Source organism: Rhinoderma darwinii, chromosome 5 (genome assembly GCF_050947455.1).
Source record: "Rhinoderma darwinii isolate aRhiDar2 chromosome 5, aRhiDar2.hap1, whole genome shotgun sequence".
NCBI classification, from domain to species: domain Eukaryota; kingdom Metazoa; phylum Chordata; class Amphibia; order Anura; family Rhinodermatidae; genus Rhinoderma; species Rhinoderma darwinii.
Genome location: NC_134691.1, coordinates 290,257,351 through 290,273,061, shown reverse-complemented (window position 1 = coordinate 290,273,061; position 15,711 = coordinate 290,257,351). Strand labels below are relative to the sequence as shown.

At 38.7% G+C, this 15,711-nt stretch overlaps 2 long non-coding RNA genes across 3 annotated transcripts in view; one reads left to right on the top strand and one right to left on the bottom strand.

Annotated features, from left to right (window-relative positions):
• The window catches only part of LOC142652944 (uncharacterized), a 99,921-nt gene that overhangs the window by 34,689 nt on the left and 49,521 nt on the right, over positions 1–15,711 (bottom strand). The window contains exons 2-3 of one of the 2 annotated variants that reach the window (XR_012847988.1): positions 10,610–10,713; positions 48–586 (exon numbers count right to left, since the gene is read on the bottom strand). This is a non-coding gene — a long non-coding RNA (uncharacterized LOC142652944). Of the gene's footprint in view, positions 1–47; positions 587–10,609; positions 10,714–15,711 lie in introns of those variants that run through there. The other variant, XR_012847989.1, reaches the window with a different exon arrangement.
• LOC142652943 (uncharacterized) lies at positions 853–12,758 on the top strand. Its single transcript, XR_012847987.1, has 3 exons — positions 853–959; positions 4,561–4,693; positions 12,201–12,758. It is a non-coding gene; the product is annotated as an uncharacterized LOC142652943 (long non-coding RNA).

Genomic DNA, 15,711 nt, shown 5'->3' with positions numbered 1-15,711 from the left:
TTATGTATCTATTTTTATTTAAAAACAAATACAATACATTTGCACAGCACATGATGATTTGTTTTAACCAAATTTAGAGAATAGAAAAAAGTGACCCTTTTTATAAGGATTGAAGGTATGTTTCTTTCAACAATTACAGATATGTCATGACAACAATTTATGGCAGGCCTGAGGCTAAATGGGGAAAAAGTTGGCTTGTGCAGAGGGCTGAGGTAGTTCAAAATCCAGATTTCAAGTTACGAGTTCTACATCTGTGTCTCCGAGGAGGTACAGCCTACCGTGTTGACATAATGTAAATATTCCCACAACCTCAAGTGCAAGGGCTATAGTTCGCTTTTCTCACTCCTTGTCACTGTAACATAGACATAACCATGATATGCATTTACAAAAACATTACATGCAAAACAAAGCTCTAACTTGTAATGGAAACCATGTGATAGAATATGCAGAATCCGTCCTGTGTGCTTCTACATAGGTACGTCATATGTCATGGTGATTGTCATGGCTTTCACTCCCTGTCACAGAACTGTCTTTCAATAGCACATCTTTGCACATTTTCAGCAGAATTTCCTTAGAATTGGATGCTCTGTATGTAACAGAATGGAAAAGATCACATCTCAGGGTGAATGATACATGAATGTTATGGTCTATTGCAAACGTTAAATAAACATTCAGATTCAGCCATTGAATATTGTACAGGTTGTCCCTTGTGTTTGTTTTTTTTGCTAAATAAGTAACTAATTAAATCTGATTTAATAAACATTAACATAAAATAAAAGTACAGATGTAACAGATTTGAATACTTTAATACATTTCAAAAGGTGGGATGTTATAAAAGCTGTGGTCAGAATAGAAGCAGATGGTTGTTTTTATCTCTACATGAAAGAATGCTCTTATTCGAAGAGGCTGCTTGGGATTTTTCCAGAAACACCTCCACTTTAGTCCACAGGCCGTGGCTGGTACTGCAGATTATTATTATTTCAAATCATGTTTCATATTTTTATGAACAGGTGATTTAAATGCATTTTATTTTGTGAGTTAAGGCCCTATTATATTGGCTAATGCTTGGGCAAATGAGCGTTCCCAATCATTGTCCTGTATAAACAGAGCAATGATCAGCCAATGATTGGGCAAACGCTCGTTCATCGACTAATGTGCTCTTTTGTACAGCATTAAAAGTCATCATTGTCGGCAGCACATCTCCCTGTGTAAACAGAGACACGTGCTGCCGACATGATGAAAATGTATGGGGACGAACGATCGGAGTAATAAATGCTTGTCCCCATACATAACCGATCATTGCTCCTTGTGAAAGGAGCAAACAAGCAGCGATCAACCAACCGCATCGTTGATCGACGCTCGTTTCACGACCCTCGTCGGGTTGTGTAAATAGGATGTTAAATGACCCATCATAGGAGTATGCATGTGAGAAAAAAAATAATCATATTCAATTATTGTTCATTAACCCTTTTAGTTTAAAATGAAACATAAAATAACATGTCTTGTTAGTGTACTTTCTGGAGAAAACCTTTTTTATTATAGTCAACTACTTTTGTCACAAAGGAGCTTTCCACTGTCTGAAGTAACCGTTACCTCAAAATAGTAGTTGAGGTATCAATAACTCCTGATACCCTTCTTGTTTTTATGGAAAGCAATAGAATAGAAAAGGAAAAAATCCAACCTGTACACAGGACTCTTTGCTATTGGGTGGCAAGTACTTTTGCAGGACTTTCTTGTACAGAAGATCTGCGGCGGATGGGGAATTGGCTAAACAGTCTTGGAAAGGGCATGGTTTTTGTTTTGGTGGCAAAACTTAGCCCCATAATGCGGGACACAGTTTGAGATTTACAATGCCCCTATCTTCTATGTGCACAAATGCCTTAGAAATACATTTTCCCCAAGAACAAGTGCCTAATGGTCTTTGACCCCACCACCCTTCCCCTTTACATCCTATTGTTAATGAATTGCAACTTAAAAAGCAAGTTTTTGACAATAATTCAACAATTATAGATAGCTTTAACCTTTTTTTGGCCAAAGCCGAGTTTTTCGGTTAGGGAGAAACACGTTACTTACCTAAAGAACTGGCAAAGCGTTATGACACTCAATAAATCTTTTAAGAATTATGATTGAAAAGCCATGAATTAAATATCAATACAGGTCAGTGAAGAATAAAATAACTAAGCATTATGACCCTCCTTTATTAATCGATTTTTGTTACTTTAGTGGCAAAAAAAAGTAGCACATTTAGAAACACGTTTTTTTTGCTAAAAAATGTGTGACTTTTATTACTTTTATGCTACATCTGCCCCTATGTAGTTTGGGTGTTTAGCTATTTCAAGATATAAGCTCTTTCAATATGCATGAGCATTTATGAGGGTGCTTATAAATAATTTAAAAACATTTAAGATGTAATGAAATCTCCAGCAATTTGTCATGCTGTAAAATGTTTTGTGGTGACATAAGATTATCTCAGAGATTTATGTGACACTATGACCATTGTTCCTGATTTGTAAAGGAAGTTACAATATAACAATTAATCATTTTCACAAAGAAAGTGAAATTTGTTTTAAATAAAAAAACACTTTTTATGACTGTTTTTTTTCCAAATGTAACTTCCGCTATAAATTTTATACATATTTTCAAAAATATCTTTAAAATCTGGATTCTTGTTTTTTCTGCAGCAGCCTATGCAAGTCTTTGGACACTGTATATAATATTATGTGGTCCAGGGTTTATGTATCCACTGTTCCTCTGTTGTTACTTTCTTAATTTAGCACCTATACTGGCACTGGTAAGGATAATCCTCTTGATTGGTTGTCGCAGATAAGTAGATGTAACATTGCACAGCATATTACAATGACAGATCTGATTAGCTATTATACCAAACGGCACAAAAAACAATGTGCTATTTGAATAAGAGCCAAATAGGACTATTGCAGAAGACTCATAGTTGTGAGTCCACTGTATTAATAAGCCCTGCGCTCGCCCACCCCTTATTTATGATTGATATCTGCCTATGTATACAGGCATATACATGAGCAGCCATCAGTCATTTGCGGGGGAAGGTGTGAGAGGGGGTGCTTGGTATAATAGCTAGTTGAACTAGTCATGACAATCTGTTGCCCTTCAATAGCGCAACATATCTTCATGACATCTGCTTTAACAGACATAAATTGCCATTTTTATAGAGTATACTGTATTAAATAGTATAATTTAATGGTAGCCTTTAAAGTTTGTATAATCTTCTATGGAATCATTCTTTGGAAGTAAAATGTGGTTTTCTAAAAATATATGCAGTGAAACTTTGAAATTGGGTCCTGGCATTATTGTTGATGTTACTTTCACACATACCACCTACCTAAACATTGTTGCAGACCAAATACACCCCTTCATTGCAACGGTATTCCCTAATGGCAGTGGTCTCTTTCAGCAGAACTGTGTTCCCTGCCACACTGCAAAAATTGTTCAGGAAGGGTTTAAGGAACATGGCAAAGAGTTTTAGGCTGGGTTCACACGTGGCGGAATTTCACTTAAATTCCGCTGCGGACACTCCGCAGCGTTAATCCGCAGCGGAGCCGTTTGTCCATTGACTTACACTTTAATTTAGCAGTGTTCGTTTAGACGAGGCGTAAAATTCCGCTGCGGAGCATAGGCTGCGGAGCGGAATTTGGTGTCCGCAGCATGCTCTGTCTGTTGCGGAGCAGTGGCGGACTCATGGCGGAATTTCTCCATTGACTTCAATGGAGAGTCAAAATTCCGCAATGAAGTCCGCAGATCTTATGTGTGCTGCGGAGCGTATTGGTTTTACTACCATGACATTTCTTCATTCTGGCTGGACCTATGTATTTCTAGGTCTACAGCCAGACTGAGGAAGTCAATGGGGCTCCCGTAATGACGGGAGCGTTGCTAGGAGACGTCTGTAAATAGTCACTGTCCAGGGTGCTGAAAGAGTTAAGCGATCGGCAGTAACTGTTTCTGCACCCGGGACAGTGACTACCGATCTCAATATACATGTATCTGTAAAAAAATATATAAGTTCATACTTACCGAGAACTCCCTGCGTCTGTCTCCAGTCCGGCCTCCCAGGATGACGTTTCAGTCTAAGTGACGGCTGCAGCCAATCACAGGCCAAGCACAGGCTGCAGCGGTCACATGGACTGGCGCGTCATCCAGGGAGGTCGGGCTGGATGCCGAAAGAGGGACGCGTCACCAAGACAACGGCCGGTAAGTATGAAAATCGTTTACTTTCACTAGGGAAAGTGCTGGCCCTTCTCTCTATCCTGCACTGATAGGGAGAAGGGAAGCACTTTTCCCGCAGTCCGCAGCAGCTAGTCCGCATCAATGTACTGCACATTTTGTGCAGATCCGCAGCAGAATCTGCAACGCAGATTCTGTGCGGCATTGATGCGGACAGTTGCGGAGGAAATCCGCCACGTGTGGTCATGCCCTAAGATGTTGACTTGGCCTCCAAATTCCCCAGATCTCAATCCGATCGTGTATCTGCGGAATGTGCTGGAAAAACAAGTCTGATCCATGGAGGACCCACATTGTATCTTACAGGACTTAAAGGATCTACTGCTAATGTCTTTGTGCCAGATACCACTGGACACCTTCACAGGTCTTATGGAGTCCATGCCTCGACAGGTCAGAATGGTTTTGGCGGCACGGGGGGGACCTTCATAATATTAAACAGGTGATTTTACTGTTATGGCTAATCAGTTGTTTTTTTTAGGCCAGGAAGGTAAAATGAGATCTATCGGGATTCATTTTCTGCCCTATCTGAGGCAGCACGTGGCAGATATTACAACACTGAGAAGAGTGACTTGTCGTTTATTAGAAACAAGGCAGTATAAGCTTTTAAGTTTTTTCAATTATTTTTTCACAGGCTACATTCACACGAGCGTGACAGATTTACGTGCGTAAAAATCGTGCGTAAATCTATTCGTGTGCGTTGCATTTTGCATCAGTGTGCTTTGCGTGTGGTATGTTTTCACGCACTTGCAAGCCCTTCTTTTTTTTCAATGTAATTGATGTGTGAAACACGGACAGCGCACGGATGCGTGTCCGTGCGCTGTTTGTGGTTTTCACGCACCTATGGTTTTCAATGGGCGAATAGGTGCGTGAAAAAGTACCAATATAGGACATGCAGTGAGTTTCACTCAACGGACATTCGCTGTGTGAAAACAGCAGACAGACGAGAATCACGCTCGTCTGAATAAGCCCTTACTTTTCTGCAATAGCAAGTCCAGAGGGTGGTCTCCTACACCCACACACTCGATTGACAGCTTTTATTGTATACATGGTCATATAGTGGAAGATGTCAATAATTGTGTGTGGGTGTGGGAGACTGCACTCAAACTCACTAGAAGTGAGATTTGGATTTACATAAGTATTCAGAAGCTTTACCTCACTCTTTGTAATAAGTGACATGTCAATCTTCTCAGAGGCACTTTTTCTGTCACACGCTCCCCTCAGATGCTTGATGTTTTTCATGTAACTGCATGACTAAAGACCACTTTATTTGTGAAGAGCCTAACCTGTTTCTAAATACTTATTTTATTGTTTGTTTTTGCACAATTGTCTTCAAAAAGCGATTGTTAATTTTTTTTAAAATAAAATACGTCTCATCAAGGGGGGGGGCATACCATTGGAGCAACCTGTGCACCTACACAGGGGCACAGCAGGTAAGAGGGTCCTCTGCCACCTATAAAGCAGCCAGCAGCATCCTATTGTTCATCAGATGGCATGTAAGGGGCTGAACTAATGCATTTCATAGCTCACAATTATTGGTGGATTGTTGGAGAGACAGAACGGCGATGTCCTCTGATAACGAGTATACTCTATGATTGGAGATCAAGGGGCCCATATACTGTTCTTGTTCAGGGGCCCTCTGCTGTCTATGTTCTTCCCTGCTGCTATTTATTGATTATTTTTTTTTATACGATGGTAACATTTTCCAAGTTAGGGCTCATGCAAAATCAGTTTTGTATACAGTCGCAACAGGACTGCCATAGAGGTCCATAAAGCCTCTACTGTACCTTTGTATGCCTCCTGTTCCATACACAGGTCCACAGAGGTTGTCGGATTCCATACAAAATTTCCCCTAGAAGTATTGCTTCCAATGGCAATTCATGGTGGCTTTACGACTCTCTACTAAGGTAACTAAAGCTGCCGTACAGGCTACGTGCATTGTCATACATTCTCTCTTATACCAGGAGAGTAGCTGGAGGGACTATCAAGACACTTGCCCCATTAGCAGAATATGCAGGGGGCACAGCAGGGGCCCTAGGACATTTAAACAAAAAAATCAGCCATTATCTATTAGATTAATCCAATAGATCCCAGTCTGTTTACTTTACCCTACACGTTCCCGGCTCCGATTTAGTACCAGTCACCGCTGCACTCGGCCCTAACGCCATTTAGTGTCAGGACATAGTGTGTGGTGTTGCGCACACAACATCCTGTCGCTAGGTGGCGTCAGAGCAATGTGCAGCCGAAACCGGAGCTGAAGAGGGGGAAAGAGGTTAAGTAAATGGTTTCATGTGGGGTTCTACACTTTTTTTGGTCTGATCTGGGGTCTGAATTATTTTTTTTCTGGTCTGAGGTCTGATTTTTTCCTGTCTGTTCTGAGGTCTGATTAATTTAGGGATCTGCTCTGTGGTCTGATTAATTTAGGGATCTAGTCTGAGGTCTGAATTAATTTTGGGGGTTTAATTTGGGCTATAAATTTAGTGTGGGGTTCGGTATAGAGTACTATTTATGTGTACAGTATAGAGTACTATTTCTGTGTTACTGCCAAACCAAACTGTAGTCCTGCCTATATAAATTGTAACTCATTTTAACACTTAACTTGCATTACCACTTCTAGAATGATTATATAAATGTATATGGGGGATTTAGGTAAGTGTGCATGTAAGGGCACTCTGAATCTTTGCCGCAGGGGAAGGATAGCTACAGCACTGCTTATATAAATCAATGTTTACCAACCAGGGTTCCTTGGAATCTGATTAGGAGTTCCCCCGAACAACGGCAACAGTTATAATTTTTATAGTATAGAGGATTAGATGTTGGCGTTCCGCAGGAAGGGAAAGTTTTTAAAAAAAAGCAGAAGATGAATGATTTAGTATAGCCTTTGGTGTAAGGCCAGATGTGGCAGATATGCTGCATATTTGCAGTGCGGATTACACAATGCATATTTGCAATAATTTCCAAATGGAAATCAGAGCATGTTGCAAATTTTTAACCAATGCATAGTGTGAAATCTGGGAAGGAAATTATCATGCTATGTCTGGATTTACTCTAAGGCTGGGTTCACACGACCTATTTTCAGGCGTAAACGAGGCGTATTATGCCTCCTTTTACGCCTGAAAATAGGGCTACAATACGTCGGCAAACATCTGCCCATTCATTTGAATGGGTTTGCCGACGTATTGTGCAGACGACCTGTAACTTACGTGTCGTCGTTTGACAGCTGTCAAACGACGACGCGTAAATTCACTGCCTCGGCAAAGAAGTGCAGGACACTTCTTTGCAACGTAATTTGAGCCGTTCTTCATTGAACTCAATGAAGAGCAGCTCAAGATTTACGAGCGTCACAGACGCCTCGTATATTACGAGGAGGAGCATTTACGGCTGAAACGACGCAGCTGTTTTCCTCTGAAAACAGTCTGTCATTTCAGCCGTAAATGACAGCTAGCGTGTGCACATACCCTAAGAGTCCCCATACTTGAATATTATTAAAATTCTGTGGGTAGATCTCAAACATGCTGCGTGTGCAAGATGACTGAAGAACCTTTCTGAACTAAGCATGCTGCAAGGAAGAGTGAGAACACATTTCTAAAGCAAGGATAGAAAGACTGTTAGCTGACTACAAGTAATGTTTGGAGGCTTCCAAAGGGGGGTGTCACTAAGTATTGACTGACAGAGAGAAAGTACTATGCACACCAAAAGGGAAATTCTTTTCCAAATAAATGATTTATTTATAGCCAGTGACAGTGCGACGCTTCGGTCAATACCGTGACCTTCCTAAGGCACTTTGCCAATGCTGGATCCTGTTTGCTGGCGCATTTGTATGGCGGCTGACCGCTAGAGTGAAGCTGTATTGACCGAAGCGTCACACTGTCACTGGCTATAAATAAATCAGTTATTTGGAAAAGAATTTCCCTTTCGATGTGCATAGTACTTTCTCTCTATTTGATCGGGTTGGGCCCCTACATATGCACCCACGCCGAAACCTAGTGCTATCTGAACCTTGCTACTAAGTATTGACTGACAGCATGCCTCAACTTTTAAACATGACAAATGAATGGGGATGAGCTGCAATACGAGCCACAACCCATGAACTGTGTTTAGCTCCAAGGGATGTCCAATGGTTTCTGGTGTTATAAATGCCTCTATAATGATATCTGACTATTCAAATGCAGTTTTATCTTCACACTGAATCCTTTTTTTGCAATGCACCATGTTTTATGGCATCCTAGAGTGAGGTGTAGAGTTGTTCAAGTGAATAGACAAAAGGTGGTCCAACAATTTCCTATTCATCTGGTTTTGATGAAGAATTTGTGGGACATTTACTATAATATGTTATACTTATATTTCAGCTCTATAGGTCGCTAAGGGAGGGACATAAAACAGTTGTTTTTTTACGACAATGAAATTGCCCTTATTAGATTAATCACGGAAAAAGCTGAAGATTTCTAGTTTATGCTGCATTGTAATTTGGTTATTGAGCTGAGATCAGACACCATACTATATTGATGTGTGTGTGTGTGTGTGTGTGTGTGTGTGTGTGTGTGTGTGTGTGTGTGTGTGTGTGTGTGTGTGTGTGTGTTTCATATCGGCATACATACAGGAAGAGATTTATTAATTTTGCGCTAGGATGTATGAAATTATGACTCAATGAAAACTGCGCCAAATCTAGCAATCCTCTTTAGGCATATGTTCCTAATGCCACCTTTTGGCTGGCATACATTTACACCAGTATTGTGCACAACACAAATGGCACATATCTCCCCTTAGCCACTTCCCCCTTCATGGGCACTTTCAATACTGGTGAAGTAGATGTTAAAAGTATCTAAAAATCCATAATAAATTTGGTGCACGCCATTCTGGCATATTTTGCTTAGTAAATTTTCCACGTTTTTGGTCTAGTCTGCATTACTAGGCTTCAATTTATGCAGAAAAGCAATGGATTGTGTTGTATGGATGTGCATTTGTAATTAAACACCTACACATTCATATAGAGAACAAATTGAAATGGAGTAAATAAAAACACATTTTGAAACAATTATCAGATTTTATTTTTATTTCATTTCATACACTTTTTAACAATTTTTTTGCATTTTATTAATCAATTTTGTCTATATATTTTTTTAATTAATAATATTTGCAAGTAGTATTCTACAATTCATAATACCTAGGGCAGGCAAATAAAATAATATTTTTTTTATATCTTGCATGGTACAATGAATTCAGATTTGTGCACATACACTGTACCTATTTATTTGTTACATTTTGTCATACTGCCTTGTAATAAAATGTGATCAATATTGGAATTATATAGGTACATACATTTTAGTACACATAGCAAATTGTCAAGGGAGAATGGAAGTTTTAAGACATAATTTTGTCTACAATTTCACACATCATAGATGTTTGAAAGGTAAGACATATATTTATTTATTGAAGCGTTCTGACCAGATCTGGCCAAATTAAGATGCAAACATTGTTTTCAACAGGGACTGTAGAAGTGGCAGGCTGCAAGTAACATGATTAGTAATAATAAACATGGCAGAGTATCCTAAGTACACTATTAGCTAGACAAAACATAGGGAGACAGACAAAATACAAGCTGTTACTAAACGCCTGTGGCAAGGATTTGTCAGTCAAGATTCGGTTGTTAGTTCAAAGCAATCCCTTCCTTTTGAACGATCTGACCATTCATCAGCCTGATGTGAATAGCAGAATTAAGGAATTATAGACCGAAGTGATCTGTTCCTACTTTACTGCCCATACGGAATTGTATAGTCAAGTATTAGAATGTGGAATGTTGGGAGTAGTAGCATTTATATCATTATTTATTTATGAGCATACATTTTTAGGGTCATTTTATATTTGTGAAATGTATCTATTCCCTTCGTTCCTTTGTGTGTCTTTTGTAATTGTTACAATGTGTTACCCCCATATTGTGCAATGTAAAGTGCTACGGAAGCTGATGGCGCTATATAAATAATAAGGTTCATTTTCATATTGACAAATGAATGCTAAACTTTGGTACTGCCCCCAGGACTTCTCAAATATCAATATTTTAATTTTGGAATATTATCCCCTATTGAGTTTAAAACGCCACGTATAAGTTCTTGCTTTATGCATATTTTAGAGCAGGAACAATAAAACAAAAAGCTGTTTACAATTACAATCTACTTAGTATGCCTGCTCAAAAATCTTTCTGGGTTGCTTGGTTTTCAATGTTTATTAGTTTGACTTTTCCAAAGTCAAAATATACTTTGAAATGTAGCATGTCATTATGTAATTTGTAGTTACAAAACCCAGGACCATTCTGAAAGAATCTGAGACAGAACAGAGCCCTCCTAGTTAACGGTGTACTTACCTAGGCTATGTTTTTTCTGTAAATCTTATTATCAGCCAGCATAAACATTAAGCCATCCAGAACACTGCCCAGCTCAAAGTCAAGACATCTAAAAATTAACACACCTAAATGAAAAAAAAAAAACAACAACTTGTTTTTTGGTGAGGTTTTAGGCATATATAACCAGAGGTAGAATAGTACTAAGTGCAAAATGCCAGGGCAATGAGCTCTTATCTTCACAATGAAAAAATGGCAAGTAGATGTGTTAACACTTTGAGGTTTTATATATATGTAAAAATAGGAATAAAATTGGCCCTTTCTAAAATAAAATGAAATAAAAAAGCACAATTAGTTAAAAGGTTTGCTGAGGATCTTTGGACAAGTTCCCAGTATATCAGAGACTGAAGTTCTGTTTGTGTTTGGGGAAAACAATATGTGTGGATTGAGCACAGAACTTTCTGTGCTGTGGACAATGGTTCTCTTTTGTTCTCCTCAGATGTCATCATTTTTTTGGCTGAAGCGTGAACTGAAAGCACAATGGAAACTTCTATCCCCACATGAAAGTAAAGCAGCTCATGGGGATATTTTTTATCTTATTTGCCATTTTTGTTGTTTTTGGCTCTTTGGTCTACATTTCTTTCATGCCTTGTGCTGCTCAGTCAAAGAACTGAGACGTTTTCTAATTTGTAATTGTATAAGGTTCCATTTTAATAGCACGGATACATATATAATAAATATGTTTTTAGACTACATGCTTTTTCATATATTTTATATACAGCGTTTTATAAAAAAAAAGTCAAATATGTAAATACACACACACACACACACACACACACACACACACACACACACACACACACACACACACACACACACACACACACACACACACACATATATTGTCTAGTAGTAACCAGTAATATAATACCAACAATAGAAACATTGCCTATAACAATAATGTTAAGAAGAAGAAAAGGAAGTAGTTAAGTAATAAAGTTTAATTTCATATAAAATAATAGATATAAATATATATATATATATATATATATATATATATATATATAAAAATAAATATATATATATATATATATATATATATATATATATATATATATATATATATATATATATATATATATATGTATATATATGGGTGTATTTAGATATTTCTCACCAGGTCGAATCTGTATATATCTATATATAGATATCTATATATACATACAGAATCATCCCAGGCGCTGATGCTCACCACTTCTCTTGTCATGTCTAGGACATTTGTAGAGCAGCTCCTTCTCTTCAGAATGGAGTCCCTGAAAACATGATCTTTCAGAGAAGCTTTCCCTGACTCCTCCTCATACTTTCCATTCACTATAGTTTAAACATGTTTGCTTTCACATTCTGTAAGATTTTACAAGCAACATTTTCTTTACCTTTTCATGTCTGTTTCCTTTAAGTATTTAATGTCTAGCTCTTGTAAATTTCACAATGCTACATCAAGTGTATCTGGTTTACAAGAATAACTCTAATTCTATAACATAATCCCCCTTTTTTTTAATGTAACATTTTTAAATGTTTTAAGCAATTTTTAATCTTGCCATTTTCACACTCACAGTGGGGGAGCTGGAACTACACAGATGTCCTGAACGAGTTGTTCCTGTACTCATTTCAATGGAAGGATTGAAAGGCCGCATGCATGGCCAGGTGACCAGCAAGACTGGCCAAAAACTGAACATCATTTAATATTTTTTTCTAATAATGTCCTGTACATAGCTGTTGAAACGATGTGCCATTTAAAATGTATAAACCAACATGATAGGTTAATTACACATGCAGAGTATCTTAGCCTTAAAGGGGTTTTCCCACTAAGTCCATTTATTACTTATCACAGGATCGGTGATAAATGTTTGCTCGTTGGGTGCCCCACTAGTGGCCCCATGGATATTAAATGGAGCGGAGGGGGTCCCAGTAGTGGGTCTCAAGCGATCATACATTTATCACCTATCCTGTGGATAGGTGATAAATATGTAGCGGGAAACCCCCTTTAAGTAATGTGCATAATTATATGTCCAGTAGTTAGAAGAACTCTCACCAGCTGCATAGACAGGAGTAAGTAGGACAGCTTAAAATATCAAACAAATAATAATAATATTTAACTTACATTAAATTTTTGTACTATTAAATGGCAGTGGGTACCAAACAAACTGGCATCCATAGTAATTGTCACTTTTAATGTTTTTCAATATCTAATGCTTGGAAATAAAAATGGTTAGATATGAATTTCAATAATTTCGTCTTTTAATATATTTATTATTCCCCTAAATCCAGAAAATCTTTGAACATCTAATGTGATACAATGAATGCTAGGAGAACAGGATGGGGAGCCTAAATTGACCCTAATTTCTGTTTAGGAATGCAGGGAAATATTTTTGTCCTATATCATCATGCACTTTAAAAAATAAAATAATGAGAAATATTTATTGCATGTATAAATGTATTAAAATGTTATTGACTAATGCTGCATACAGAAAACCATTATATAGCTCCCCACAGAAGCTGAATATTTAGTGCCATGAACAGGAATACGTTCACTGCTCTATCCTGATGGCATCCGATCTCTTTCTTGGTTATTAACACCAGGTTTAGGCTTCGTTCACATCTGCGCTAGCTCTGTGTTCCGACGTTCTGTCTGAGTTTTCCGTCGGAACGGAGCCCTGACAGACACAAACGGAAACAAAGTTTTCCGTTTCCATCATCATTGATTTCAATGGTGACAGATCCGGTGACAATGGTTTCCGTGTGTCTCCGTTGTGCAAGGGTTCCGTCGTTTTGACGGAATCAATACCATAGTCGACTACGCTATTGATTCCGTAAAAACGACGGAACCCTTGCACAACGGAGACAAACAAAAACCATTGTCACCGGATCTGTCACCATTGAAATTAATGGTGATGGAAACGGAAACCCATGGTTTCTGTTTGTGTCAGTCAGGGTCGCATTCCGACGGAAAGCTCAGACGGAACGTCAGAACGGGACCCTGGCGCAGATGTGAATGAAGCCTAAATGGTGTGTATTTCAGTGTATTTCAGTGTAAAGTCATTTTTACAGGCTTCTGTTAAGCCATGCCACAGGTAAGACTTAACAGAGGCAGAGTCAAGGCAGTCCTGGGGGCCTTCATTAGGCCCCTGGGCTGCCATGACAACCATCGGCACCCCAAGATCGCATTGTGGGTATCATGATGAGCTGCCAGAGGGGACTGCCCCCCTCTTAAATACCTTAGATTCTGCGGTCGCGATTGACCGCAGCATTTGAGGGGTTAAACGGCCAGGAACAGCGCGATTGCTGTTCCAGGCTGTTCGTCTCGGGTGTCAGCTGTAAAACGCAGCTGTCACCCGCAGCGTATGGAGCGCACTCAGCGTTCTATATTTCCACGGATCACGTACGGGATTCAGGCGGCACACGTGGTCATGTGTAAGAGCCCTTAAATGATCAACCTTTTTCAGCCCTGAGGCCCCTTCACCAAGCAGGTTTAGGTATGTTTAGAAAAAAGAGTGGAACAAGCTCTAAATATGCTGGTGGGCCAAATAATAAAAAACAGAGAGCTATTATATTCCTGTTGTTAAGCCTACCCTAGGCAGCCATATTCATTTACTAGGAGCTCTGACAGGACCTTTTCCCCATCAGGTAAGGAAAACAGCACATTGAAATAATGGAAACCCTTTCTTTCACTTTTAAAACTGTTCCTCCACTAGAATATGTCTGTGACCAGCCTTCTTGTCATGATCATGAACACAGTTCCCATTCTTTGACTGAGACACAAGTGGTAAAAAAGTAAATTTTGATTGTTAGCTCCTGCAGAGCTTTCATATGTACAGGAGACCCCTAAGTCATTTTGTGTTACTGCTTCGGATAATGCTTGTCATTGTTTAGGATCATTGAAATAAGTTTGAAGACTTTATGTGCAACTATTAGGTTTCAATGTGAAAACAGAACTGGATAGCTCTTACTTTGTTGGGTTCACAACTACTGAAACGGCTTCGCACCTATTTACAAGCATAGTCTTGCTGTGACCTGTGACAATTATAACATTATTATGTCAAATCAGTTCAGCTAATACAGTCAGTGAACAGGGTCTGATTATGGGGACGCTTGGATTACCTACTTCATTGTAGTTGGAAACAACTGGCAATATATTAAATAATACGGGAGCCCTTAACTGCTTGCATACAGTATACTTTGTATTGTACTACAGAACCAAGTACAGAAAACTGAGACAAACTATTTAAACAAATATATTTAATTTCATTACAGAATGAAGAAAGGGGTAACTTGAAAACTATAACCCCACTGTGGTATTGTACTATTTACTGAGTTTTACTCTATTGCAACAATTAAAACCTTCATAAATTATTTAAACAAATATTTACATTTGAACACCATTTTGCTAGTAACTTCATTGCTGGGGGCTCCACCGCTGGGACCCTCACTAATCACTAGAAGGGGGATTCCGCTCATTCCGCATTATCGAGGTTAGACTAGATCAGTAGCTGCACTCGGCTGTTTTCATAACTCCAATACAATATTAAAGAGGCTCTGTCACCAGATTATAAGTGCCCTATCTCCTACATAATGTGATCGGCACTGTAACGTAGATAACAACAGTGGTTTTTATTTTGAAAAACGATCATTTTTGAGCAAGTTCTAAGCAATTTTAGATTTATGCTAATTAGTTTCTTAATAGACAACTGGACGTGTTCTTACTTTTTACCAACTGGGTGTTGTACAGAGGAGGGTATGACCCTGACCAATCAGTGACCAATCACCATCATACACTTCTCATTGTTCCAGCCCATTGTTACAGTGTGATTGTGCAGTTAAAGAAGCTGGGCTGGAACAATGAGAAGTGTATGACGCTGATGGGTCACTGATTGGTTAGCGTCATACACTCCTCTGTACAACGCCCAGTTGGTAAAAAGTAAAAACACGCCCAGTTGTCTATTAAGAAACTAATTAGCATAAATCGAAAATTGCTCATAACTTGCTCAAAAATGATCGTTTTTCAAAATAAAAAACAGTGTTGTTATCTACATTACAGCGCCGATCAGATTTTGTAGGAGATGGGGCAC